Source organism: Pygocentrus nattereri, chromosome 6, assembly GCF_015220715.1.
Source record: "Pygocentrus nattereri isolate fPygNat1 chromosome 6, fPygNat1.pri, whole genome shotgun sequence".
Classification (NCBI taxonomy): Eukaryota; Metazoa; Chordata; class Actinopteri; order Characiformes; family Serrasalmidae; genus Pygocentrus; species Pygocentrus nattereri.
Genome location: NC_051216.1, coordinates 10,338,248 through 10,365,791, shown reverse-complemented (window position 1 = coordinate 10,365,791; position 27,544 = coordinate 10,338,248). Strand labels below are relative to the sequence as shown.

At 41.7% G+C, this 27,544-nt stretch overlaps 1 protein-coding gene and 1 non-coding gene across 5 annotated transcripts in view; both read left to right on the top strand.

Moving 5' to 3' along the window:
- Positions 1–27,544, top strand: part of LOC108433052 (receptor tyrosine-protein kinase erbB-4) — a 629,333-nt gene that overhangs the window by 289,897 nt on the left and 311,892 nt on the right. The window lies entirely within an intron of this gene.
- Positions 26,153–26,316, top strand: LOC119263651. The gene has a single exon (XR_005130433.1). It is a non-coding gene; the product is annotated as a U1 spliceosomal RNA (small nuclear RNA).

Here is a 27,544-nt window from a genome sequence, read left to right as displayed (position 1 = left end):
TAGATTTCTGCATATTATCTGACACAATTGCTAGCTCCATGCTGCTAAAGGTAATAGGATGCGACAGAACTGCCATGAAGAGACTTGTTCTTTCCTCTGGTGTGTGTTGCTCTGGAATATGAAGTGATCAGAGATACAATAAATGCTGCAATTCCATATAATTTCTAACATGTGCATCCAACTGTGACCCTTAAATCTCATACATCATCTGCTGACTGGCTACCTTAATAGAGACTCCTTAGGTAGGTAGGCCTCACAAAGCGATCAGTGAGTGGACATAGAGGTTTCTAATGAAGCGAATGATGACTATGGATGTTTAGGGATAATCCACAGAACTGTGCACAAGTCAGAGACCAACTTTCATTTATTTAATTTCCAGTCAAAATGACTGTTAAGTACAAGTTATTTTTAGGAGATATCTCTGAGGAGTTTAGATATGAGATAATCCAGTTGCATAATGGATATAAAAGGGAAGTCAAAGGAAGGTCAGTAAAGAAAACAAAATATATATTAAAATCATATGGAGAAAATAGAACTCACAGCAACCATGCAAGACCTGGTAGACCACCAAAACTATCTCTGTCTGGCAAACTGTAATGTTTTCCTGATGCTAAAAATGAATAACTCTTATTAATGGCTGTTTTGGGCCCTGTCATTAGGAGATCACGAGTTTGATCCCTAGTGGTGCTACAGCCATCCATAGCTGGGATTCCTAGAGTGAACAATTGGCCTCAGTCACTCTGGGTGGGCAGGATGGCCCCCACCTTCCCCCCATCACACGTGATGCTAGTCAGCGCAGGCATCTGTTATTTGACGTAACAGATCTGGCAGTCGGCGTTTTCTGCTGAGAGTGTTCGGCTGTCCCGTGACGTGGCAGTTCCAAAAGTTGCATTGGCTGGTTTCACAGGTCTTGGAGGAAGCCTGCGCTGCATTCACCCTCCTAGCATTGGTGGTATCATGTGATTGGGGGAATCCTAACTAGCGGGTTGAATTGGAAATGACTAAACTGGGAAGAAAACTGGGTAAAAATCAGATTGGGCAAAAAACCAAACCAAAAAAAAAAAAATTATGGTGGTTTTGACTAGAAGTTAGGGTGGAAGAAGGGTGAACCCTGACTTTTGCACACTACTGTATTTATATCCACAATAATGCTAATCTTGTAGCATATCCTGTGAATGACAACAGGCTGTGTTTGTTAAATATAAAAGGCATGTTTTCACTATTTCACATGGCTTAAATGTGCATGAGTGAATGTTATTTATATCTTTAGTGTTAAGTCATGCATCTTTTTATTGCATACCGTATTTAAATAGTACACATATGAGGATATTTTGTTTCATTATGTTTAAGACAAGAGGAGCCCTGGAAGCAGTAAGGAGGCGACACGTCTCACAACACAAAAGAGCGTTTTATTGAGATCCCCCACATCCCAACCCTTTTTTCCCTGGGCAAAACAAGAGTGATGAAAATATCCTCTTACCCCCCACCACGGCAAACAAAATGCCGCCCCCTGAGGCGGCGGGCGGCCCGAATGAGAGCACAGCATTAGTATTGGCTTCCCGCAGAGGTAATTGGCTGATGGGGCCATGGTTTACAGGAGTTTAGTGGAGTTGATAAAGTGAGGCTGATTATGACTCTGCCTCTCCATCACAGTGTGCAGGAGGAATGGAGCTTCTACCTTTCAGAGCACTGAAGCTCAACTCCCAAGGCACAGGGCCAACTGTACAGTCACACGTGCTAGGAGAACTGAAAACATGGGCACACGAGAACTTGCCAAGGTTTTTAGGAGGTTAGATTGGAAGGAGGAGGATTAGGCATGGTCATCCACCCAAACTGGACACATATGCAAGATACATGTATGTACATAAGCCTATTGAAGGCCTACCACACTTGTGACAGTGTGCCTGTCCAAGAAGGCATCTGAGGTTGATGCCTTTTGTGTAGAAGTCTAAACAGTCACAGATATTAACCAAACACTCTAGCACTCCTAGCACTGCTAGTCACAGTGGTGTCAACAGGTGGAGGAAACCCCTAACTGCCAATAGAGGGTCTTACATCTAATTTGTTTTTAAACAAGCTCTTAGTGACTGGCCCGCTATAATGAGCTGCTGTCTCTAGCAAAGCATCCTTTTCCACTTCTCAGAAAACTTCAAGACGTGGCCCTTTATGACTTCAGACGTGGCCCTTCCTCCAAACTTCAGTTACTCCATACTTCCATTATGTGTGTAGTGTTTAATTCCATTTAAATATTTTGTCAGGTTGATATTTGTATTTTTTATGTTATTCTCACTACTTGGTGCATGCAGTGACAATGTTTCTCCACTGGGAACCACTAAGCGCTTCCCCACTGTTAAGGCCTTCTTTTTGAGGGTAGTCGTACAACCAACAATGTAGCTCAGTTCTGGTGTTTATGGTAGCCGTGGTCCATCAGGTGATTCAGATGCTACAGAGCAAATCCTCATGTGTGGTTGTGAGGACCACAACTCTATAGAGTGTCTCATTTCTTCTGTTCTCAGTGGAGGAACTAGATAAACCAATGAGCAGAAAGCTTACACTGTAAGAATTGGCTTATCAGATCAACCTACAATTACACTATCGTAACAAACAATTGAACTAGTTTTATTCGGCTCAAAAAACTATATTGATTGAAAGAATTGTTCATTCAAAGTATTTATTTCAGTTGAATAAAACGAGTGAATTTACATGTTACCACATTGAGTATTTTTTGGGTAAATTGATGAGCAGTTTTTTACAGTATACAAAAGAATTAATCATATTGCTGTAACAAAATGCACTGCACATATAAAAGAAAAAAGTCAAATTTGGGCAGGAAACATGAGATTAATTGCACAACTTCACAAAATGTAGAAGTGATTAATCACAACAGTGGAAAAAGTCTTAGGCAGCCAGGGAAATTGGTTAAACTACGTTAACACTTTATTTGGAGTGGTCCTTTTAGATGAAACAAACACAGACTCTCTGAAAGGTGTCAGTAGCATATTATTCACCAGCTTCATATTGGAATTTGTTGTTCCACCTTAAATGGTGGAGCAGTTAGGTGCCAGAATGTAACTGCTGCACCATTTAAGGTGGAACGGAAAATTCAAATAAGGTGGCCAAAAAAAAAAAAAAAAATTCTATAAACTTTGTTCAGTTCGGTCGTTTTCGTTTCTGTTGTCATTTAAATTCAGTTCACACTGGTGGCTGTTTTTATTTTGCTGAGCTAGTTTTTTTTAATTTAATCATGTGTGCCAAACGTTCCCAAAAATAATAAAAAAAAATGATCTACTATTTTTATTTATTTACTTTTAACATTCTTTTCATATGTAGTTGCACCACTCCTTGTATATACAGTATGCCTGTCCTGGTCATCTCTGAGCCATGGACTTTGTATTTTAGTTGGATGGGTAAAAAAAAAATAAATAAATAAATTATTAGCATGCTGTCATTAAACATTAAATAATGGTACTGTTACCATTATTCAGTGTTATGGCCTTAAATTAGCTGATGAAGATTAGGACTATTGATCTGGGACTCGACTTGAGACTCACCTTCACTGACTCAGGTCTTGAATTGAGACTCTACTATCTTGACTTGGAACTTGACTTGAGACTCACCTACATTGACTCAGAACATGAATCGAGACACGACTGTCTTGACTTGGGACTCGACTTGAGACTCACCTTCACTGACTCAGGTCTTGAATTGAGACTCTACTATCTTGACTTGGAACTTGACTTGAGACTCACCTACATTGACTCAGAACATGAATCGAGACACGACTGTCTTGACTTGGGACTCGACTTGAGACTCACCTTCACTGACTCAGGTCTTGAATTGAGACTCTACTATCTTGACTTGGAACTTGACTTGAGACTCACCTACATTGACTCAGAACATGAATCGAGACACGACTGTCTTGACTTGGGACTCGACTTGAGACTCACCTTCACTGACTCAGGTCTTGAATTGAGACTCTACTATCTTGACTTGGAACTTGACTTGAGACTCACCTACATTGACTCAGAACATGAATCGAGACACGACTGTCTTGACTTGGGCTTCAAGTTGAGACTTACCTGTACCAACTCAGGTCTTGAATCGAGACTCGACTGTGTTCACTTGGGACTCAACTTGAGACTCACCTGTACTGACTTGGGGCTGGAATCGAGACTCGACTATCTTGACTTGGGACTTAAGTATAAAATAAATGAGACTTATTTGTTACTTTCAACCTGTGGTTTTTACTGGCAGAGTTGTACTTCTTGCTGAGATTAATGGTTCTGAACAAATTTTTTTGACCGCCTAAGACTCCACAAAACTGTGTGTGCTTGAAAGATTAATTTTCTAAGGCCAGTAGCTCCTGTATGCTCATGTAGCCTCTTCCACGGAATGTGGAAGATCACAAAGCCAGCACTCTGAGGCCCGAGTAAGATTCACAAAGAGCAGCTCATGAACTGCTGAGGCCTTCTGTTGTCTGGAGGCTTCCAGTTTAGTGTAGGTTAATTGAATGTGCTATTTGAGAACACAAAGCCAAACAGCAGGGAGGGAGAGGGCAGAGCGGCACGTGTATTTCTGGTAAGATTATTAGTATTTTTAAAGCACATTAATAACACGCTTCCCTGAGGCTCTTTGGGCGCTGTTTGGGGAAAACTTTCACCTTGAGGAGAAAGAGAAGGAGAGGCCGAAGGGGGGGAGAGAGATTTCTCCACCTGTTTGCTGCCTGTCTCTGGGGTGATTGAAACAGGCACTTTTATTTTTTAAAGATAGCCAAGAGATTGATGGCTGCCTCCCAAACAGCCAGAGCAGCCCCGATGCTAAATAGACTCCATCTCCTCTGCTGCCTGCAGGGCTGATGAATTAAGCCCTCCACAAGATTAAAATCTGTAATTCCGTCCCCTTAACATCCCTATATTTCTCTCTCTTGCACTATTTCTGCTCAGGATGGAGCGAGTATCATTTAAATTTTTTTTTCCCTGCTGTTTATTCGTTTTTGAGAGGAAATGATCTTCCAACATCTCATCGGTCACTCCGTATCTTCTCCGCTCCTGCGTAGAGATCTACCGAGCGTATTCTCGGCGAGTGTGTGCGCGATCCTCAGCCCACGTGGAGTGACCCGCCACTCAGTAGCCTTCCTCACTCCTCCTTTCTGCAGTGATGAACATTAAGCTGCGACTCAGGCCTCCTGCAGCAGTTAATGAACTGATGTGTGGTTAATTAGTTGCTATCATTTGCAGGCGGAAACTGTAAATATTTCCATTATCGTCTCATCATCATTAGGCTGACTATTAGAGGAGAGCCCGGAGTGAGGGATGAGGAGGGATATTAGAAGATATGGTGTTACCATGGAGCTCGCTTCTGTCTGAAACTGAAGCCTTCCTTCTGTCTTTCTGTGTTTGTCTCTCCCATACTCTCTCTCTCTTTCTCTCTTTCTCTCTCTCTATTGCTTTCTCTCTGTGTAGTGCTCTCTCTCTCTCTCTCTCTCTCTCTCTCTCTAAATATGTAGTGCTCTCTCTCACTCTCTCTGTATCTTTTCCCTTCTCTCTGTCTCACACTCTCCTCCCTATATCTTTCTCCTTTTTTTATCTACCCCTCTCTTTCTCCTCTCTCTCTCTCTCTCTCTCTCTCTCTCTAACACCTTACTTCTTTGTTCTCTTTCTTTCTCACTTTCTTTATATCTTTCTGTAGTCCTCTCTCTCTCTCTCTCTCTCTCTCTCTCTCTATCTCACCCTTCTTCCCCTCTCTCTCTCGCTGTCCCCTCATCCCTTACTTTTTTGCTCTTTCTGTAGTGCTTTCTCTCTCTCTGTATCTATATTTCCCTTTACCTGTTTTTCTTTCTTTGTCTTGCCTTCTCCCCTCCACTCTCCTCCCTTTCTCTCTCTTTCTCTCTCTCTTACACACATTATATCCCCCTCATCCCTTACTTCTTTGCTCTCTTTTTCACTCTCTCTGTCTGTTTCTGTAGGGCTCTCTTACTCCCTTTTTCCTCTCTCCCTCTCTCTCTCTCTCCCTCTCTCTCTCTCTCTCTCACTCTCTCTCTCTCTCTCTCTCTCTCTCTCTCTCTCTCTCTCTCCGTCTGTGTGTATTATTTCTGTGGCCGTGTGTGTGACAGTGGAGGACCTGCTCTAAGAATAGTTCTCCACTGAGTGATCTGAAGTGATCTCTCAGCCTCGTAGTGCTGCTGTGCCTTTGCTGAAGAGTCTGCGTCCTTCAGCTGTCACTGTGATATTTCACATGTGAGGGGAAAAACAGTAACACTCACACAAGCCTTTCACTTTGTCATATTTAAATGCAGTGACATTTAATACTTGTAAAGGGCAAATGCGATTGATTTGGTACTAGTTATGAGTGTAGTTATGCTCTTTCTACCACTGCAGCTCATGATTCATATAAAGTGCACACAGTATATTCTGCCTTGGTATTTATATAGTTGTTTATTTTTTTAGGCAGAGATCTTTGTCTACTCCTCTGGGCTGTGGTTGCCTGCACCTGCTAAAGGCTTCTTACCAGCCTCAGTTGTTTTCGCTATTAAACACAGTGCTGTGCAAAAGTCAGAGACCCCCCTTCATTTGTATTTCCAGTCAAAGCAGCCATTAAGTACAAGTCATTTTTCAGCATACAAGTTATTTATTTTTCAGTACATATTTCCGAGATGAGATTCAAGATAATCCAGAAATAAATGTGCCCCATGAGATAAGCAGCACTTAAAGCTTTCATCTTTGAGAGAGAGAGAGGAGAAAATCAAGCTGATTCAGATCTGAAAACATCCACAGGTGTTTCTGTCCATCCTTCTACTGTAAGAAGACGACTCGGCACTGTGGGTCTGAAAGGATGTGTAGCTGATCAAGAAGAACCTCACTGAGAAAAGGAGACTGGGCTGACCCACCCATCCAGTCCAGACCCCAACATCACTAAAAACTCCAGAAAATGCCAAACCAACTTCTAAGACTGGACTTTGGAGGATTTCTTTGAGAAACTGAAAGTGAAAAAATACTAAGACTGGACATGTCGTTTAGTAGTTGAGGCTTCTTTGTAATTTTCTGGTCAATATATTTCCTGCTTTGTCCTCTGAAAAGTGAATAACTTGGAGTTAATGGCTGTTTTGATTGTATATTTATATGTATGTGTGGTCTCTGGCTTTTGCACAGTGCTAAATTGACATAACCTGCTCAGTATGGTGTCCTTTGGCAGGTTTTGTTTGTTGTAAATAGTTGGCATTGGTCCATCTATCATTATAACACTCTCTAGTCTTAACAATATGTTATTGTTTGTGTTGGCCTTAGATCGAAAAGAACAAACCGCTCAGCAGCACAGCAAATATGAAGCCAATTACAATTAAACACTCTTAACACTAAACACTCTGTGAGCTGCGCCTTTTTCTCTGTTACACATCTAATTATGTTTATAATACTGACATATTATTCTCCTCACCAAGCCAGCTACTTCATTACAATGTAAATCGGAGTAAATCAGGCTCAGAACATGATACGTCTCCTAAAAAGACCGTTTCAAAAAGATATTAAGCGCTAAATAAATAAATAAATGAATAAATAAATAGAAAGGCCTTTGAGTGAGTTTAAAGGTTTAAATTGTGCTCACATAATTTAAAGGTTCTGCAATTATTTAATGCTTCTTCCCAGAAGCTTTATATGTACTGAAAATGGTTCTCTAAAGGGCCGTTCATTAAAAGATACACTATGTTGCTAAAAGTATTCGCTCATCTGCCGTCACATGCATACGATCTTGAGTGACATCCCGTTTTTAATCCATAGGGTTTAATATGATGTCGGCCCACCCTTTGCAGCTATAACAGTTTCAACTCTTCTGGGAAGGCTTTCCACAAGGGTTAGGAGTGTGTTTATAGGATTTTTTCTTCCACAAGCTCATTTGTGAGTTCAGACTGATGTTGGACGAGAAGGTCTGGCTCACAGTCTCCGCTCTAATTCAACCCAAAGGGGTTCTATCAGGTTGAGGTCAGGACTCTGTGTAGGCCAGTCAAGTTCTTCCACACCAAACTCGCTCATCCATGTCTTTATGGACCTGCTTTGAGCACTGGTGCGCAGTCATGTTGGAACAGGAAGGAGACGTCCCCAAACTGTTCCCACAAAGTTGGGAGCATGAAAATCATGTCCAAAATCTCAAAATCTCTCTAAAAACACTTTGAGTTCCTTTCACTGGAACTAAGGGACCGAGCCCAACTCCTGAAAAACAACCCCACACCACCGTTCTCATGGCAACCGCTAAACCCAGACTCGTCCATCAGATTGCCAGACGGAGAAGCGTGATTGGTCACTCCAAAGAACACGTCTCCACTGCTCTAGAGTCCAGTGGCGGCGCTTTACACCACTGCATTCGACGCTTTGCATTGCGCTTGGTGATATAAAGCTTGGATGCAGCTGCTCGGCCATAGAAACCCATTCCATGAAGCTCTCTATGCTGTTCCTGAGCTGATCTGAAGGCCACATGAAGTTTGGGGGTCTGTAGAGATTGACTCTGCAGAAAGTTGGTGATCTCTGCGCACTATGCCCCTCAGCATCCGCTGACCCCGCTCTGTCAATTTACGTGGCCGACCACTTCATGGCTGAGTTGCTGTCGTTCCCAATCACTTCCACCTTGTTATAATACCACTGACAGTTGACTGTGGAATATTTAGTAGTGAGGAAATTTCATGACTGGACTTGCTGCACAGGTGGCGTCCGATCACGGTACCACGCTGGAATTCACTGAGCTCCTGAGAGCGACCCATTCTTTCACTAATGTCTGTAGAAGCAGTCTGCAGGCCTAGGGGCTCGGCTTTATACACCTGTGGCCATGGAAGTGACTGGAACACCTGAATTCAATGATTTGGATGGGTGAGTGAATACTTTTGGCAATGTGTTTATTTATTTATGTATTTTTATTTATTGATTTATTTTTTAAAGCAAATGAGCAGTGGTTATTCTGGCATCTCATCAAATAACTTTTTTGTCACCTTCACTTTTAGAGAAGTACGTATTACTATGCAGATTTAATAAATTAAAGACATTTTATTATATTGTGTGTGAATTTCATGTTGAATGGACCAATAGAAATGCTCAAAAACTACCTGTAATAAAATCTCTTACATTAACTTACATTAAAAAGTAAATGTTTTTGTCTTCCTATAAAATTACTGTTTTGGAGATGCTTGTATTTATTTGGACAGTGACAATGTCCCAGTTTTATCCCAATAGCAATATTTTGGCAATTCCATTCTGGAGTGCATAGATTTGAAAATATGCATTTATTAATCCCAAAGATTCAGGCAATCATCTGCTACAGTATATACAGTAGAGTTTAAAAGTTTGAAATCACTTATTATGTTTGCTTTATTATGTATTATGTTTAAGTTGTGTTAAATAAAATAATAACTAATACATTTACTCATTTTAAATAAACATCAAAAAGTATTTTTGGATGATTTATTCAATATTTCAAGGATTTACGTTTTATACCATGCATATTATGCACTGTAATCCATTTACAGTACTTTTTGTCAAGTTGTCTGCATCAAGAATTGATCACCACTTTTAACGTATGCTGGACTATGGATATTAGTTTTATTACAGCTTTTTTTTCTGCTTTTCCAATCATTTTAGAAGCTTCTGCAGCTCTGTTCATCACTGTGGACATAAGAAGAATAGACAAAACAGATTAATTTATATTATTGAAAACATTCAAACTGTAAACAGTAGTGCACGTGTCATATACCAGGTGAGGAAATCTCTAGATAATGAATTTAATAATATTTTCCTACTATATTTCTTGTTGTTCATAGTGTAATTCTTGGTGCGAGCAAGAAATAAATAAATTGTTTACTGACAAAATATTGTTTCTGGTATGAACTGCATTAGAATAGAGAGATTTTCTCTAGTGTGATCTAAGACTGGACGACTTAGCCTATGTTCTCAAACCAACCTGTGATACTGTGCAGAAGTGAATATTCCCTGTTGAATGTGTAAAAGTGTTTGTATTATGTATATTATGAGGACTAACTTCTGAGGGTCATAAATGTACAGCAGATGTTGGTCAGTGCAGAGTCTGTACTGTGTGTAAGTGTGTGTGTACCTGTGGGAGGGTGTGTAACCTGTAATGAAATCCATCTTTCTCTAAAAGAGTGTATGATAATGATTTATTATATTAATGCTAATGAAGGAGAGATGAAGAGAGGGAGAGGTTTAATGCGTGCTGTTGCTGACGGGTCATTTTGGTAACCTGGTGATGACTCCAGACTGACCCCAGAGGGCCAATCAGCATAGGGGTCAATGAGGTGGTCATGTGCCTGCAAAGAGACAGAGAGAGAGAGAGAGAAAGAGAGACAGAGAGACGGAGACGGATGGGGTGGGGAGATAGAATAAGCAAGAGGGAGAGAAAAGTAGAGAAAGAGGAAGAGTGAGAGTCAGAAAGAAATCAAGAGAGGGTTAGCAAGAGAAATAATTTGCAGAGAGATAGAGAGAATACACAAGAGGGACAGATACAGAGACGAAAAGGGAGACAAAGACAAAAAGTGAGAGAGAGAGAGAGAGAGAGATTCAAGGAGAAAGGTAAATTCCAGGAATGACAGAGAAAATGAGTGTTGGAGAGAGATAATGTGTGTGTGTGTGAGAGAGAGAGAGAGAGAGAGAGAGAGAGAGAGAGAGATTCAAGGAGAAAGAGGTAAATTCCAGGAATGACAGAGAAAATGAGTGTTGGAGAGAGATAATGTGTGTGTGTGTGTGTGTGTGTGTGTGTGTGTGTGTGTGAGAGAGAGAGAGAGAGAGAGAGAGCATCGTTAGGATAGAGAGGGGGAATCTGTACTGGAGGAGGTCAAGGAGAATGGTGCTGTGTGTGATAGTGTCATTAACGTTCCCATGTGGGAACTTTAAGCCTTTTCTCCCATTAAAGTGCCCGAGTGGCTCATACGACCTATCAGCACCTACATCTCCATATAAAACCCCACTCAGTCACCCCACTGATCAGTTCAGTGCAGCTCAGCTCCGCGCTGTGCTTCATTTTTCTCCACATTTCATTCCGTCGCTTCGTAATGGAAGAGTTAGCCTGTGAAAGACGTGCGTCCCCAGGATGGCGCTCTGAATTTGTGGCGTGTAAGATCAGCGGCGATCAGGGAGCCGTTTCCGCCGTCCTTCAATATTAATGAAGACTGATGAAGTGCTCCGGAGCCCATGTCTCTCAGCCCTGACGAGATTGGATTGACAATCGCAATTAGCAAACACTCAAGTTCACTTCCATCACTTTAATTTGACATGATAAAGGACATAAATAGTTAGAAAGGAGAGGGAGAGAGAGAGCGAGACAGAGCGAGAGACGTTCCCGGGTTCTTATTTTAAGCTGTGATGTTTGTGGTGGCCATCACAAGAACAATTTTGGATTAAATAAATTCTAGTATGTAGACATTAAGAATATAATGCAATTTATAATAATAATAATAATAACGATATTAATATTAATACTAATACTAATAATAATAATACACTCATGTATATAGCGCCTTACTCAAACCCAAGGATGCTTTGTGAAAAGATCAGAAAATAACTAAATACATAACAATAAAAGCACAAACATACACACACAACTCTACATTTCCAACAGCCAGCGAGGGGGGATTACAATGACCACAGCAGAGAGTCATTTAGCCGAAAGAGTCCTTAGCCACAGGGAAAGTCTCACTCCATGACTACGATGCATCACACAAGCAGCTGGCCTAGGAAGCCTTGAAGGCTGAAAATGTCCTTAGCCATGAAGGCAGATCAGGCAGCCACATAGCTGCAGTTCAGCAACACCCGAATGTCTGGCCGAGGCAGCTGCATAGTTGTGATGTAGCGGCGCTTAGGCAGTCAGCCTGTGAGACCTTGCAGCTGCAGCGTAGCACTGTTCAAGCTGAGCACTACCGGTCCAGGCAGCCCCATAGCTGCAGTGGAGCGTCATCCAAGCAGCTGGTCCAGCAGCGGCGTCTCTGCAGTGTAGCGTTGATCAGGTCCGCAGTCCAGATAGGCACAATACAGCATCACTCAAGTGGCCAGTCCAGGCCGCATCTTTGCTGTGATGTAGTGTCACACAACAGCCAGCCTAAGAAGCTTCTAAGGAAAATCACTCTCGGCCGTTTTATTGGTGGAATGGTGGCTCCTCAGCCAGCAGGGAAACATCAAAACACACACACAAACAATACAAAACAAAACAAATGAAAAATGATTCACACATTAGCAGCACAGCTTTTTAGTATAAGTTCCTTATTTTTTTATAACTTCTTGTGTTTAAACCTGGGTTAACTGAGAAAGTCGCTTACTGTTGTTGTAAAGAAATTTAGCTGTGGTTGTATTTGTCAGGTTTATGAAGCTGAAGCTCAGCCAGGAATCCTGTCTTAGTCGAACGTGCTTAGAGAGAAAGGCTCCTGGGATTGGATTCATGAAATCTTTCTTAGGGGAAAAAATCTTGCCAAAGTTCTTAATGCAGACACTAAGACGTGCATAAAAATGTCCTTAAACGCAGTTCTCAAAAAAAAATTAAGTTCTCAAGTATTTTCTTATGATGATCTTAATTATTTTCTTAAGATTTTCTTTTGAGAATCTTCATTGTTTTCTTATGTAGTCTGTTGTATTTGATTGCATGAGTATCACTGTTTGATGAATCATGAGACTTAATGGTGATTCTCTTAAAATTCCGTGGGAAAAAAATAGCATTAGAGAAAATGATATTCAGGAGAGATAAAAAGGAGATGAGAGCCAAAGCTCCATAAGAGACACGTGAGATTACTAGGCTCTTTTTCTCTGGGGAAAGATCTGAACAGCAGGAGAGACTTAAGTGAAAGAGTCCTTTGTTTTTCTAGCTAATCTCCCTGTTGTCTGTGATATTAAGGTGATCTTTTTTTTTTATTGTGGGTGGAAAATGAGCATCAGTTTTATATTATTTAAAACGGAGATTCCAAACTTTTGAGCGACAGTATGTGCAGAGAAATTAAAAGACTGTCTTCGTACCCCTAGGATCATAATGTGCGTTCTTATCCCACCCCGCGTGCCACTGGGCGACCGTCAGCAGTGCCCCAGATCCACAGAAACGCTCTGCGGGTGTGTTGCAGAAGTTGAGGGTGAGCGACTCCCCCCGCCTGGAAGATTAATGTCGTCCGGGTCTTTTACAAAAACGCTGATTTAGAAGTCAGTAGGAGGGGAGTGGAACCAAACGGAAGATAGGAAGGAACAGGGAAGTGTGTGTGTGTGTGTGTGTGTGTGTGTGTGTGTGTGTGGTGAGGGTTGGGTTTAATGGGCAAACAGTATTACTAGAGATAACTGGAAGGGTGCCATAGCAACAGAATCTAAATGCATGAGTCTCTAGTGGTGATGTTTTTCCCTAAGAGGGAACTCTGTGTGTGTGGGTGTGTGTGTGTGTGTGTGTGTGTGTGTGTGTGCGTGTGTGTGTGTGCGCACTCCTTTAAAGCCCTTTTGCGGTTGACTGACAGATACATTTTCCTGTGCTCCCCCAGACCGGCCTTCAGCAGGACCATCTCTGCTCCTGTCACTCTCCTCCGTTTAGCACAGCAGAGTGGGGAAATGAAAAAAGCACCTGGATTCCTGCCCTCCACCTTAAAGGAATAGTTTGGCAAAAAATCAACCCCCCATCCCCCTCATATCTAGTCAGTCAGGCAAGACGTACAGTATTTAGTGTCTGAAGTTTACTCCTTTAGTTGTGCACTGGAGCTATGAGGCTGATGTACTGATGGAAGCTTATACACCAATTAGCAACATGAGACTGTTTCACATAGTTGCCTCAAATTGTGTCATCAAATAATCTCACATGGACAAGCTTAATGTGATTTCTGACACTGTATGACATGATGTTATCTACAGAAATGTACAAGCATACATAGTTAACGCACAGCTAAAACATAGCGCCTTCATGGCATGCTACACAAGCAAACTATGGCACAGTAGCTGTGTCCCAAATCAGCGTCACAGTCTAAGAAGACATGTCCTGCGACGGCTGTGTAGACCCTCGAAGGCAGATTTCCTGTTTGCGTCTCTCCCCTACCGTTGCATCATGAAACGCAGCTACTAATTTCTTTTAAAGTTCTTTACAGAGATTTTGATTTGAGTTTCTTTATATTTTAATTTATTAGAGCTGGAGATGTTTCGCTGCTTTTTTAAACATTTTTATCATAGCTATTCGACTCAGTTTGAACCATATACTTATATTTTAAAGTGAACTTCTCAGCCCCCATTTGCTCCTCAGCTGACCCTGCCTTGTTCGCCAGTCTTCGCCAGTATGCAATGTACCTCAGGATATGTTGGCTGGCCACCTATTGGATCCTTTACTGCCATGGAAATATTGTGTGGCAGCTCTTTAGAGGAACTGTTTTAGTTCTAATGAGCTCTAATGAGGATGAGAATGTAGTGATAATGCCTGAAAAAAGATGGGAAAAAATGAAATTGCGAAGTTCCCACCAAGGCATCTATGTGAGCAGATGGAAAAAGTAGCAGCTGAGCCTCTTTCACTTGTGGAGCACGGCCACTTTTAATTGAGTTAAAGTGAGCCCCAGCACAGAGCACACAGCCAGAATCAACAATAACACACCAGTGTAATAGCTGCTCCAACCTTGTGTGAGTGTGTGTTTAGCTCTTTTGCCTAATTTCTCCAGGTCGGCCACATTCAGCTGCTCCCTGTGAGAGAAAAATACCAGATTTTCTCCTGCAGTTTTTATTAGTAAAAGTAACCCACCATTCTCACCACCTACCCACCAATCCCACCAATCCATCCACCCACCCATCTACCAGCGGAGCTTAATATGTGTAAATGGGTGGAGCTGAACTACTGTAGACTGAAAAGGTGATTTGATATAAATGAGTCCTTGTGACCTCTCAGAAACAAAAGGGCCTGTTTTCCATATATGGACTCTATGGACTGGACAGTGAATAGTATGCTATGAAAGTTAACGTGCATGTCTCAGGCCTGAGTGTATTACCTTAAAAAGACTGCAATAAAAGCTCTCAGTGCCTCAAGTGATTTGGTCTGTCAGGGAAAATGGCATATCACTCTGACAAATAGCCTTTAGAAACATGGAGCGTGGCGCGTTCTGTTATGAACTGATAATGCATATATCTCCAATTGCTGATCTCCCTCTCTCTCCAAATGCTGAGGACCTCTGTGGGCGACATGGATGAGGCCGGGTTTGAGTGAGTTGCATGTTTGTGTGTTTACTGCGGTGGATAAAAATCCATATCTGGTGTAAGCATGCTCATCGATCATCAGGTCTCATGGTTGAAGGAGAAACATCACATTTCTCTGGAAAATTGAAAGCTATCATTCAGCAAACATGAAGAACTATAATTCCTCCTGATGTTTTGAATGACTACATTTCAGATTATGGAGAAGCATCGATGTTAGTGAGTACATGTCTGCTCTCATATAAGAATCCGGCATCACTCTCTTTGCATCGGATCTAATTCAATCCATCTTTGGAGTGTAAGGTGACCTTGAGAAGAGCAGAAGCATGTGCAGTGTTGGACAAGAGTATAGAAACAATAATATCCATGCAGAAATAAACAAAGTTTCATTTTTCAAGAAATGATATACAGTAATAGGTTAACAGTACTTTTTAAAATTTCTTTTGATTATACTAACGTTAAATTCTACTCAGCTTTGTTACTGATTAAGCTCCTACAGGGTTTTATTGCAATAATAATTGTGATTTTAATCCAGTATGAATCTGCAGTGTGTGTAGTTTTACAGTCTGACTGTAATAATTGTGGAGTGATTTTAATCCAGTATGAATCTGCAGTGCGTGTAGTTTTACAGTGTGATGGTAATAATTGTGGAGTGATTTTAATCCAGTATGAATCTGCAGTGTGTAGTTTTACAGTCTGACTGTAATAATTGTGGAGTGATTTTAATCCAGTATGAATCTACAGTGTGTGTAGTTTTACAGTCTGACTGTAATAATTGTGGAGTGATTTTAATCCAGTATGAATCTGCAGCGTGTGTAGTTTTACAGTCTGACTGTAATAATTGTGGAGTGATTTTAATCCAGTATGAATCTGCAGTGTGTGTAGTTTTACAGTCTGACTGTAATAATTTTGGAGTGATTTTAATCCAGTATGAATCTGCAGTGTGTAGTTTTACAGTCTGACTGTAATAATTTTGGAGTGATTTTAATCCAGTATGAATCTGCAGTGTGTGTAGTTTTACAGTCTGACTGTAATAATTTTGGAGTGATTTTAATCCAGTATGAATCTGCAGTGTGTAGTTTTACAGTCTGACTGTAATAATTTTGGAGTGATTTTAATCCAGTATGAATCTGCAGTGTGTGTAGTTTTACAGTCTGACGGTGCAAATTACATTGCAGTGCATTGTGACGCAGGCTAATATTAATAGAAATATTAAAATGCTTTTGTGATATGATTGTGTCTGACACATGGGCCTTAGAACATGCAATTTCAACATAATTTTAAAGTTATTTCAGTAGATACTAGTGAGAAATAATTCATATTGTGATGAACAAGATGTGGGAAATGTTGCACTTTAAAGCCAAATGCTCTGTTATTGAACAGACATTAAGGGAGAACCGCTGCTCAACGCCACTAAAGAAACAGACCCACACTAACTACCCCAAGCCCAGCAGAGAATGAGACAAACAGCATTGCTGCACTAATAATGTTCACAAAACAGAAACATAAACAATAACAAAGTCACCTGCTGAGAGCCCCCATGCGTGGCCAATCTGCATGCCATGCTTCCAGAAATCCCATGGCAGAGAGAGCCAGTAGTGGGACTTGGAAAGATAACATATAACAGCATGATTACAAACTATATAAGACCAAATAGATGTAACACACTTAGGCTCAGTTGTTGGCAGTAACAGTCTTCCAATACATTACTTGGTAAAATCAGGCAGGGTGTCCCTAAGATTTTGATGGTCTGCGTAACTGAGACATCCTCTCCACCCATCAGAATAAGCGTGCTGAAATCTCACCGCTGTCTCTTACGAACACAGAGGACTGAGGGATGAGCAAGAGAGATAAAGAGAAAGGGGGAATGGAGCTTTGGCTTATCTCGGAGGAACACCAGCGGTGGAATAAAGGACTCAGGGGGAGCGGAGGCGCACAGAGAGCCACAATAACCCCCAACGAATAACCCTCCGCTTAGGCCTGCCTTCACCCAACGCTATCTACCACTCCCTCACAAGGTGAACAGAGGGGATGGCCACTTTCCCTCGCTAAATCAATTCAATTTGCACAAAAGCAGCAGCTCTCCGCTCCCCCCGGGTGGCCCGGCGTGCTTCATTATTAAAAAACGTGCTGTGATAACGCTTTGTCCCGCAATGAAGTGGAGATATCTGCCCATCCACTGTTAGTATATCTGGTCTTCTGGATGTCCTCTGTGCTAATTCACAGGACTGTTTCTGCTGTATATTGGAATATAACAGTGAGGTTTGTGTTGTTTTCCGTGTTAGAGTTCCTGTAGTGCGTAACAGTTTAGTAGTGTAAGTGTAGCCATCAATCACGCTCATAATAGAGGCTGTAAGTGGGTCAGGACATGACACTAGGGAGCTCCTTAAGTCAGAACTCTCTCTCTCTCTCTCTCTCTCTCTCTCTCTCTGTGCCTCTCTCACACTCCCTTTTCCTCTTCTCTTACTCTCTTTTTCTTTCTTCTCTCTCTTCTCTTTTCTCACTCTTCTTTCTCTCTCTGTCTCTTTCTTCTTTCTCTCTCTCTCTCTCTCTCTATGCCTCTCTCACACTCCCTTTTCCTCTTCTCTTACTCTCTTTTTCTTTCTTCTCTCTCTTCTCTTTTCTCACTCTTCTTTCTCTCTCTGTCTCTTTCTTCTTTCTCTCTCTCTCTCTCTCTCGTTTTCTCTTATTTCTGTCTCTTTCTCTCTCTTGTTTTGATGTCCATTAGGATGAGAGATTTAGATTTTATGATGACTAAGTTCATTTTGATATAGCACAATTTTTATGTGTGTAGGACTTTTGGAAAGGGTGGCTCTCACAATGTTACTGCGTGTGTATGTGTGTCTGTGTGTGTGTGTGTGTGTCTGTGTGCGTGTGGAGATGAGGTTTGTGCCACATTGTGGGGACCAAAACCTGTTCATATAGTTACATTATGGGGATCTTTTTTCCTTGTGGGGGCCACAAGCTGTTCCCCGCAATGTAAATCACTGGGTTTGAGGGTAAGGTTAGGGTTAGGCTAGTGGTAGTTCTGAGTAAGGTTTCAGTAAGTCTCCTGGAAATGAATGGAAGTCTAATGTCTAATGACCCCAACATTCACAGATACAAGAGTGTGTGTGTGTGTGTGTGTGTGTGTTAGAACGCACATATTGACAGTCTTTCTCTCTGTGTTAGTGTGGGGTCCTTGAGTGTGAGGGGCTTGGTTTCCACTCCCGCTGGCTGTAATTGTGATAGGTAGGAGTGTGTCCCTCTGCCCTCTCTCTGAGCACGAGCCAACAAAGCAGGAGGAGTGTGTGTGTGTTTCAGGAGTGTCTTTACTTGCACCCCAGGACGATGGAAAAATAAGACATTTGATGAGCTTGTTTCATTCTAAAGGGATAAGAAGAAAGAAAATTATCATATAGTTCAATTTATGAATTATTTTTGGCACATAAATCCAAATATATGTATAATATAATGAGCGTTTCCATAGTGATGTGAATTCGGTTCAGAACAAATGCACAGACTGCAGTACTACAGTAGTCTTTATCGTAAGATTTTCCAGTTTCCAGATTAGGAAACGCCTTCTGATGATGCACCTTGAAGGTGGTTGTATAGTGTACTTGCATAATGCATGCTGGGTGTTGTAGTGAAAGATGAAAATTGTATTGTAGTCAAAAACGTGAGAAAAAACATTGCATGCCAGGTTTACGCCAGAATGCCTCTTTAAGTTTAGGGCTGGGTTAGGTACAGTCAGCTTTAGCATTAGCATTCAGCTACATTGATAAAGAAGGCCAGAAACACCCCACAGAGACCTGAAGTCTGCGTATGGTCTGTGTTTTTACATGTAAAGCAAGGGTCTGATCTGAAGATTACTCATCACCTCTGAGAGATGGTCATCATGGAGAATTAAATGTGATCCCCACAGCTTTTAAAACATAACAGCACTGTAATTAGTTTGGTAATGTAGATTGCATGCATGCTCATCTTTCATTCGGCATCTGCCTTCTGCTGATAGCCCGCTCCCCCGAAACACCATTTCCACACACTAACTAGTGGCTGTTTGAATAAGAACTCATTAGGATTACATAGCCATTTAGCTAAGTGACATTGGGTGTAATTGTACCATCCATCAATTGCTGTGTAATAACATACTCGGAAGAGCTAAATGTTGATTAGCTCTCGGCCAATTTCACTTGTAGCTGAAAATAATGACTGTGGAAGGCTCCACGGGGCAAGGTGAGATCGCCCTCCGAGTGCGCCGTGGCAGCCACTGACCCGTGCCAGCCAAATTAACTTCTGGGAAAACAAATTAATACATCGTCAGAAACTCCCAAGAAACTCTGTTCGCCTCCACTTGCGCCAGCAGCCTCACCTCGCACAGCGCCGCAGTCGGCATTATTTACCCCCCACTGAGCTGTGGCGATACATCACTCCAAATACTGACATGATTTCAGCCAATATCAGTCTTCAGTGCTCTTTTTAGCGTCTCTCTCTCTCTCTCTCTCTCTCTCTGTGCTGATCTCTCTCTCTCTGTGCTGATCTCTCTCTCTCTCTGTGCTGACCTCTCTCTCTCTATCTCTCTCTCTGTGCTGATCTTTCTCTTCTCTGTGCTGATCTGTCTGTGCTGATGTCTTTCTCTCTCTGTGCTGATCTCTCTTTCTCTCTCTCTCTGTGCTGATCTTTCTCTTCTCTTTGCTGATCTGTCTGTGCTGATCTCTCTCTTTCTCTCTCTCTCTCTGTGCTGATCTTTCTCTTCTCTGTGCTGATCTGTCTGTGCTGATCTCTCTCTCTTTTTCTCTGGGTGCTGATCTCTCTCAGTGCTGATCTCTCTCTCTCTGTGTCTCTCTCTCTCTCTCTCTCTCTGTGCTGATCTCTCTCTCTCTCAGTGCTGATCTCTCTCGATCTCTCTCTCTCTGTGTGCTGATCTCTCTCTCTGTGTGCTGATCTCTCTCTCTCTGTGCTAATCTCTTTTTCTCATTTTCTATCTTTGTTGTTTCTCACTGTCTTTCTCCCTTTCCTTCCTTTTCGATCTCGCACTCTCTTTATCTTCTCTTCCTTTCTCTGCTGATCTCTTTCTCTTTTCTGTTCTAATTTTCTCTCTTTAATTTTGTTTTCTCTCTCTCTCTCTCTTTCTGTCTTTTTCAGGCTCCCTCTCTTTTTTTTTACACTCTCCACTTTCTCATCTCTCTCGCTCACTCTTTGATCTCTGTTTTTTCCTTTTCATTTTCTCTCTTTTTGTTGTTGTTTCTTCCTTTTTTCTCTTTCTGTCTTTCTGCTGATCTGTTTCTCCCATCTGTTCTCATTTTCTCTCTCTCGCTCCAACACTTCGTTTCTCTATCACTCAAATCTCTCTCTCTCTCTCTCTCTCTCTCTCTCTCTCTCTTTTTCACCTGTTCTGATCTTTCTCTCTTTTGTTCTGTCTGTGTTCATTAAATATTATTCAGCTGTATCTGCCAGTGCCTCAGCGTGTTGCCATAGCGTCTGCTGTCATCCTTTTCTCCGTCGTCTCCACCAGTGTTTTCCCATCAGTCCATCACTGATGTGTCATCTGTTTAATAAAGCCAATTGTAGTGCCCCATGTGTCCTGCACCGCTCCAGCCACCCCCACCCACCCACACCGACCCGCTCAAATCCAATCGCCTGCCTGTAATTACGACTTTAAACAGGACGAGAGCGCCCATTAATCACCCCGCCGAGCAGCGCAGGGTCCAGTCAGCCCCGCCGCGGCCGAGCTATTAAAATCACTCTCACAATCACGGGGAGGGGGGCACAACACACACAGTGTACCAGTTTATATTCCTGTCTTTGAGGGATGTTTCCATGCTGTTCTGTATGAGTGTATGCAAATACAGCTGTGCTTAAACCTTAAAATGCCAGAATTTATGTTGTTTTTTTATAGATCTGGAGACATTTGGTCCCAACAAAATGTTTCACTAAAGCAGCACCAGCATTCAGATCCTTGGGAAGGACATCAGCAACTAGGGTTGGAAATTGTGGTTGAAAGTGCATTTAATGAGTGTAAAGTTGTGTATTAGTGCAGCATGTGCAAGAGCGCCTGAGAAGATCAGTGCAGGACGTGATCAGACTGTGTCAGTTCATCCACAGTTAGAAAGGGATGTTAAAGTACAGCTGCAGTGCAAAAACCCCTCAAGATGAGCGCACAGTTAAGAGTTCAGTGGAGCTGCTCTACACCAATCTGGAAAAAAGTGATGTAGTTCAAATTTGCATTGTTTTGAAAGCAAATGATGGTGAGGCACTTTTCTGTCCCTTCTTCTCTAAAACTTGTTCGGAATCACCACATAAAGTCAAGTGAATACAAGCCAAACAACACACATCTGTTTTTATTATTAATTAAAGACACAGAGATGGTATATAGTATCAAGTTCAGCTCCATCCTCTGGAGCTGCCGTCTCAAACCAGGGTTTATACTAGCATCTTACTTACCTGCCATATTACCCCACCTATCTGACTGTCACCTCATTGGCCCCTTTCTCTGCCACTATACACCCTTTAACTGCTGCTGCACTCGGCACTTTAACTTTAGGCCCATAGTTTGAACAATGTAAGGTTTACAGGTATGACTGTGTGTCTGTGTCTGAGTGTGTGATGGTAGGAATGCATGTTTTATTTTTTAGTTTTATTTTATTTCATATTTATTTTATTTTATTCACTGCATGTGAATGTCTGTCTGATACTGTGCACTGGTAGCTCCTGTAACCAAAACCAAATTCCTTGTATGCGTAGCACGCCTGGCCAATAAAGCTTGATTCTCATTCTGATTCTGATAACATGTTACCCATTTCCCAGATGTCTTCTACACACTTGTGAACTCTAAGTCCTTTAATGGCTCTGGGTTTGATGTGACAGTCACAAGCCCGCCATCAGCCTGCTCTCATTAGTTCTGATTGTATCTGCTTTCAGAATAAAACCTAGTATCTCCATTTTTGTAAATTTCATGATGAATGGACCAAAAGAAAAGGCCCAAAATTACGGGGAAAGACATCTGGTTCCATTGACTTACATTAGAAGTAAAACATGTTTTTTCCTTGTCCTGTAAAGTTACCATTTCGGAAATACAAGGGTTGTATTCTGACTGCAGTGATATGTACCTGTTCATTTCATTCACTTGTTGCGAAGTGTTGCCAGGGAACTTGTAGAGAGGATAAATCCCACTCTGTAATGTCTTCCAGGTTTCTCAAACTTGAGGGCGCTCCCGAGCAAGTCCAACATGAATGGAGCATTTGAGCAAAATCATAGTTTGTAAATGCTTAAACAGCACCTCATGTACATTAATAACAGCTGCAAACATGAACAGCTGACGAGCAGCTTCGCTCGCCAACCAATCAGCACTCAGTAGCAGTAATGTCAGCATCCTGCTGCCCAAAGCCTGTTTGCTGTCGAAAGAAGGAAACATACAGGTAGGTTTTCTTTGCTGTTTCAGTGAAATACATCCTTCTTCCTTCTAAAGTTAAAGGAAAGTTCTGGGCACGTGAGTAGAAACTATGTTAACCTTTTGTTTTTAGCTGTTGAGCTTCATTCAAACATTGCAGTCACGTTTTTTTTTTTTTATTTGATGAGGGAAATAAGAAGTAGCCAGGTTCCTTATAAAGCAGCTGAGGTATTGCCAATCGCCCTGTCTTTTGCATACTGAGTGTTCTTGTTTATGCTTCTTGTGTTGTTTGACCCTTTTTGGCTCTCGTTTACCCTGTCAGATTTTCCTTTGGATGGTTTTGGTATTTGTTGCTCTGGCTTTCAGCCCTTGGTTGTTTTTGGACTTTGATCTTGGTTTCCTGGTGTACCTGTTTGTTGCTGTCTTGGTTCTCACCTGACCTGGATTACTGACTGCTCACTTGTTTTGCCCTACTGTAAAAGAAAGCTTACTCATTTTAATTCTGCAAGCACCTGGTTCGTCTGCCTGGTGTCACAATAACTATCTCATCTGCTCTCAGGTGTTTTTAACATCAATACATAAGTAATACACAGTTAAGCCAATTTGATTCTCAACTGGAATAACAGATTGGATCTAAGCATGTGGAGAAAGGACTGTCTTATTCTGTTTGAAAGTTACTTGAGGTTCATTAATAATAAGAAAAAGTTTAGTTTCTAATTAACTCAAATGGAGGCATCACACTGAGCTGGTCTTGAGAACAATTTGAACCTTACCCCGAGACAGAGACAAGACAGAGACGGATAATGTATGGTCTTCAGACCTGACTTGGGAACTACAATACTAGCACTCTCCATCACCATCATCGAAACACCAGTTAAGCCATTAAATGGCCAGGGCCCACCTGTGGGCCAAAAGCTTCTGCACTGCAACAAATGGTGTCTTGTCATTTAAACGGATCTCAAATATAGTCAAGAAACCTTGTGTTTCTCCTGTTTAGATGAATTAAGCTTAATTTAAGAATATTTCTAGAAATTTCTTACTTGATGTAAGTAATTTTACCAAATAAAGTATCTCAGTATGTTGGCAGAAAACTGTGTTTTAAGAAATGTGCTTGAAACCAGCTAAATAATCTGCCAGTATAGTGAGCTACGTTTACCTAATAAACTGACCTAAAACAAGGAAAGAAATGCTGGAAAGAAGCTAGATGATCTTATAATAAGCACACAACCATCTCACAATTGGAAATACCAGATATATTCACTAGATTTAAGATCATTTCACTTGACAAGATACCATTTTTTGCAGTGTATAACTTAAAAGCTCGACCAGTTTACACTGAAGTCTGTGTAGTTACTGAATAATAAGCTTTTGTATATCATAAGCCTGGGATTTTAAGGGATTAAGGGACTATTTTTTGGAAGAAGGGCATGTGCAGTTCTGGCTTGTAGAAGTTCAGACTTGAATCTATGCTAAGCCGCATTGAAGCAGTTCTAGTTGCTCGTAGTGACTAAACACCTTACTAAGACACTTTATGTTGTTTTTGCTAAGAAATAATACTTCCAGTGCAGTATTGACAGACTAAAACATCACTTATACACCCCTAAGTCTCTTCCGTGTGCCTCACGTACTCATATTTTTGTGGAAACCACTGTAAATGATTAAAACCAGACATCCTGTTAGAGTTAAGTAGGTGGGGAATGGGCGGGACTGAAACTTGTGAACATTTTTTTTTTTTGAGCATCAATACGGATCTAAAAGCTGTGTCAAGGCTGAAGAGATGTGTCTTGTACACTCCAAATAGCCTCTCCATCATTTGCCTGTCAATGCAGATGTGTGATCAAACCACCTGTCTGATTGAGGAGGCACTCGTGTGCTGTCTGGACTAATGAACAGGGCTGCAGCGGAGACGGCGAGCGGGTGAAGAGCCTCTCTGCTCCACCATTAGCTTTGCTTTCATGCAGACTTAACACACCATCTCGTAGGCTACATTTACTTCGATCATGTCTGCCTCCTTTGAACATGATCGTTTTAAAACAAAGGCCACGGGGCGGAGGGCCAGATTAGTGGGTGGTTTTCGTGGGCCGCTTCTTCCTTTGCCTTAAATAGAGGTCGACATACTAATTGAATTGCTCATTGGCTAATGACACTGTTTTATGGTGTTAATATCCCTCGCCCTGTCTGTGCTCTAGATATGAGGGACGAAAGAACCGTATCCAGTGGTGCGTTCAATGAAGGGATTGTGGTGGTGGAAGAGAGAACAAGAGAGCGAAAAAATAGAGAGAAAGAGACAGAAACTGGTGGTAATTACAGCTCTTTAGTGTGAAATTAGAGCATTGTCAGTGCCTGTTCCAGCTCCACCCAGCAGCCCTGTTAGAACTTCATCATCTCTTCATAAATACAGCCAGGGCTGGGTAATTATAGACTTTTTTGTGTAGTTTTAAGCATGAATAACAGTGAAAAGCAAATTGCTCTATCTCGTTTTTTTTTTGTTCTTTTATTCATAAGTAGTCAAATTCCGAAAAGAGAAATTGGAAGAGTAGGAGTGAGTAATGTGTGTCTGGATCAAAAAAGGTCTATTTTTTCCCTGCTGCAGCCATAGTGGAAGGCTGAAAAGAAAAAAAAAATAAGACAGAAAAGTAAAGCCTGGCCTGTAAATCTGGATGCTGCTCCGTAGGGCTTTGACAGCATTGCAACCTTTAGTAGATTTGATGATAATGCCTCAGACCTTGTGGCTGACGTGAGACTGAATTTACAGGCCAGTTTGGAAAGCTTTCCACAATGCTGGCCATAAATCCACCAGCCAGGACAGTAAGCACAGAGTTTAAGTCTCGCGATTGACTCCACTCACTGCCAGGGAGGTACCACAACCTTCTGACATGAAGTTCTGTGGAAAGTATGTGGAGTTATATGGTATGGATAAAGGAATTAACATCCTGGCACCAGATCCGTTCCCCTGGTCCCATCTGTTACCCCTCTTGGGTGATCTATGGCATATAGATGCCTTAAAAACCCTCATTAATACATGTAGAAATTTTGTGAAAAATGCGGATTCTCTGTGTGCTATCCATACAATTAATGGGAAAGTGGGGAACCCTCAGGGTCTCAATGACTTAGACACTTAATGCTTCTTGTATTTAAACTCCAAAAGTGTTGAAGGTCATTGTTCATGTTTTAGATATTTTACATGGAGATTAACAAAATCATCTGATTTCAAAGCAGCATATTTTTACAATTGTGAGGTGCCTAGGAACCAATCACAATCCAATTGAAATTGGGGGTCATAGAGTTTCTGACTGTCATCAGAAGATGGTTTGCAAGGAGATGACGACCCCTGAGCAGAAAGCATTTTGCATTCTCAATAAGAGTGAATCTGTCAAAACTGCAGCGCGATTTCCATAGGCAGTGAACCTCCAACAGCTCAGAGTGTTTGTTGTTGTACAATTTACTGCATTGTTCTGGAATTATTTACAAGTGAAATAAATCATTTTCCAATTGGATGAACCTTTTTGAATTACCCTGTATTTTAGATACAGCCAAGTGAGCTGTCCTGTTGATTAGGGCTTCAGGAGCTACACAGAAGGCCTTATATATTACACTACCTACTAGGTACTAGATACTTACCTGGTATGGGCAATACCATGATCATGAAGGTGGTTCACCCAGGGCGAGACTCTGCCATTGCACTTGGGTGGTGCTGACCCTTGCGAATTCCCCAAATGCGGGAATCTCGACTGCATAATTTCTAGTAGTGGGGGACTGCGTTCGCGCTCTCCCCTGATGACTAGGGCAGTCGTGGGCTGGAGGTTAGGGATCCAGCCTCGTGACCGGAAGGTCGCCAGTTCGATCCCCAGAGCCGACAGCACATGACTGAAGGTGTCCTTGAGCAAGACACCTAACCCCCAACTGCTCCCTGGGCGCTGTGGATTGGGCTGCCCACCGCTCTGGGCAAGTGTGCTTACTGCCCCCTAGTGTGTGTGTGCTCACTAGTGTGTATGTGGTGTTTCACTTCACGGATGGGTTAAATGCAGAGGTGAAATTTCCCCGTTGTGGGACTAATAAGGGTCACTTAATCTTAATCTTAGATACATCATTGACTGTCAGTAGAAGCTGTAGTGTGACCAGGTTTTAATCGGAGCTAGACAGCAGCAGCTCTGTAAGTGCTTACTCAAAGAGACAGTATATACACATACACACATATACACATACATACACACACACACACTTTTTTCTATATCAAAACATATTAACATGAGCTTTTTCCCTTTGAAAGTGAATGCATATATTTGAGGGTACATTTTCATTGTTTTTACCTTGATGAACCTTATTGTGCCTGTGCAGTACCTTTTTCTAACAGTATACAGGCTAATAATGTACTGTTTAACTTACATGGTGCCTCTCGCCCCCAATTCTAGCTTAAATCTTGCTTTGTGATCACATACCTGTAGGTGGTACCAGAACTCATTAACTCTGACAAATACCACTAGGTTTGCGCTTGTTATTTGTGATATATTGGCTCCTGCATTTCTGAGCTTTTCTCATTGTTTGTTTTCCATTTCATTTGCTGTCTAGACCCTTGCTGTTTCTTATTGACTCCTGATTATGGACTACCCCGTGTAAGCTTGTCTGTCTGTATGTTGACCCTTGCCTGTTAGACTGTTAGAAACAAGTGTATGAGGCCCCTTAATAAAGCAACTTAGAACATGTATTCTGCCGCCTCCTCATCGGTACAATAATGAGGAACCAAACACACTCACTTTCAGAGAGTTTATTGTCATGAAACTGCAGCTACTTAAAACTTTCCCTCAGATCAATGGATGTTAGCTCCAGTACCAGGAAAATTCACCTAGGCCAGGACCGGTCTATTCAGATCCTCCTGCCATTTAACCATTAGCTGTATCCAGAACATTGTGACCTTCTCTCAGAAACACCAGCACAGATGCTTCTATGTGTGCATGACTGTACAGGTCACTCTCTTCTGGTGCGTACAGAAGCTCCTCAAGTCTCG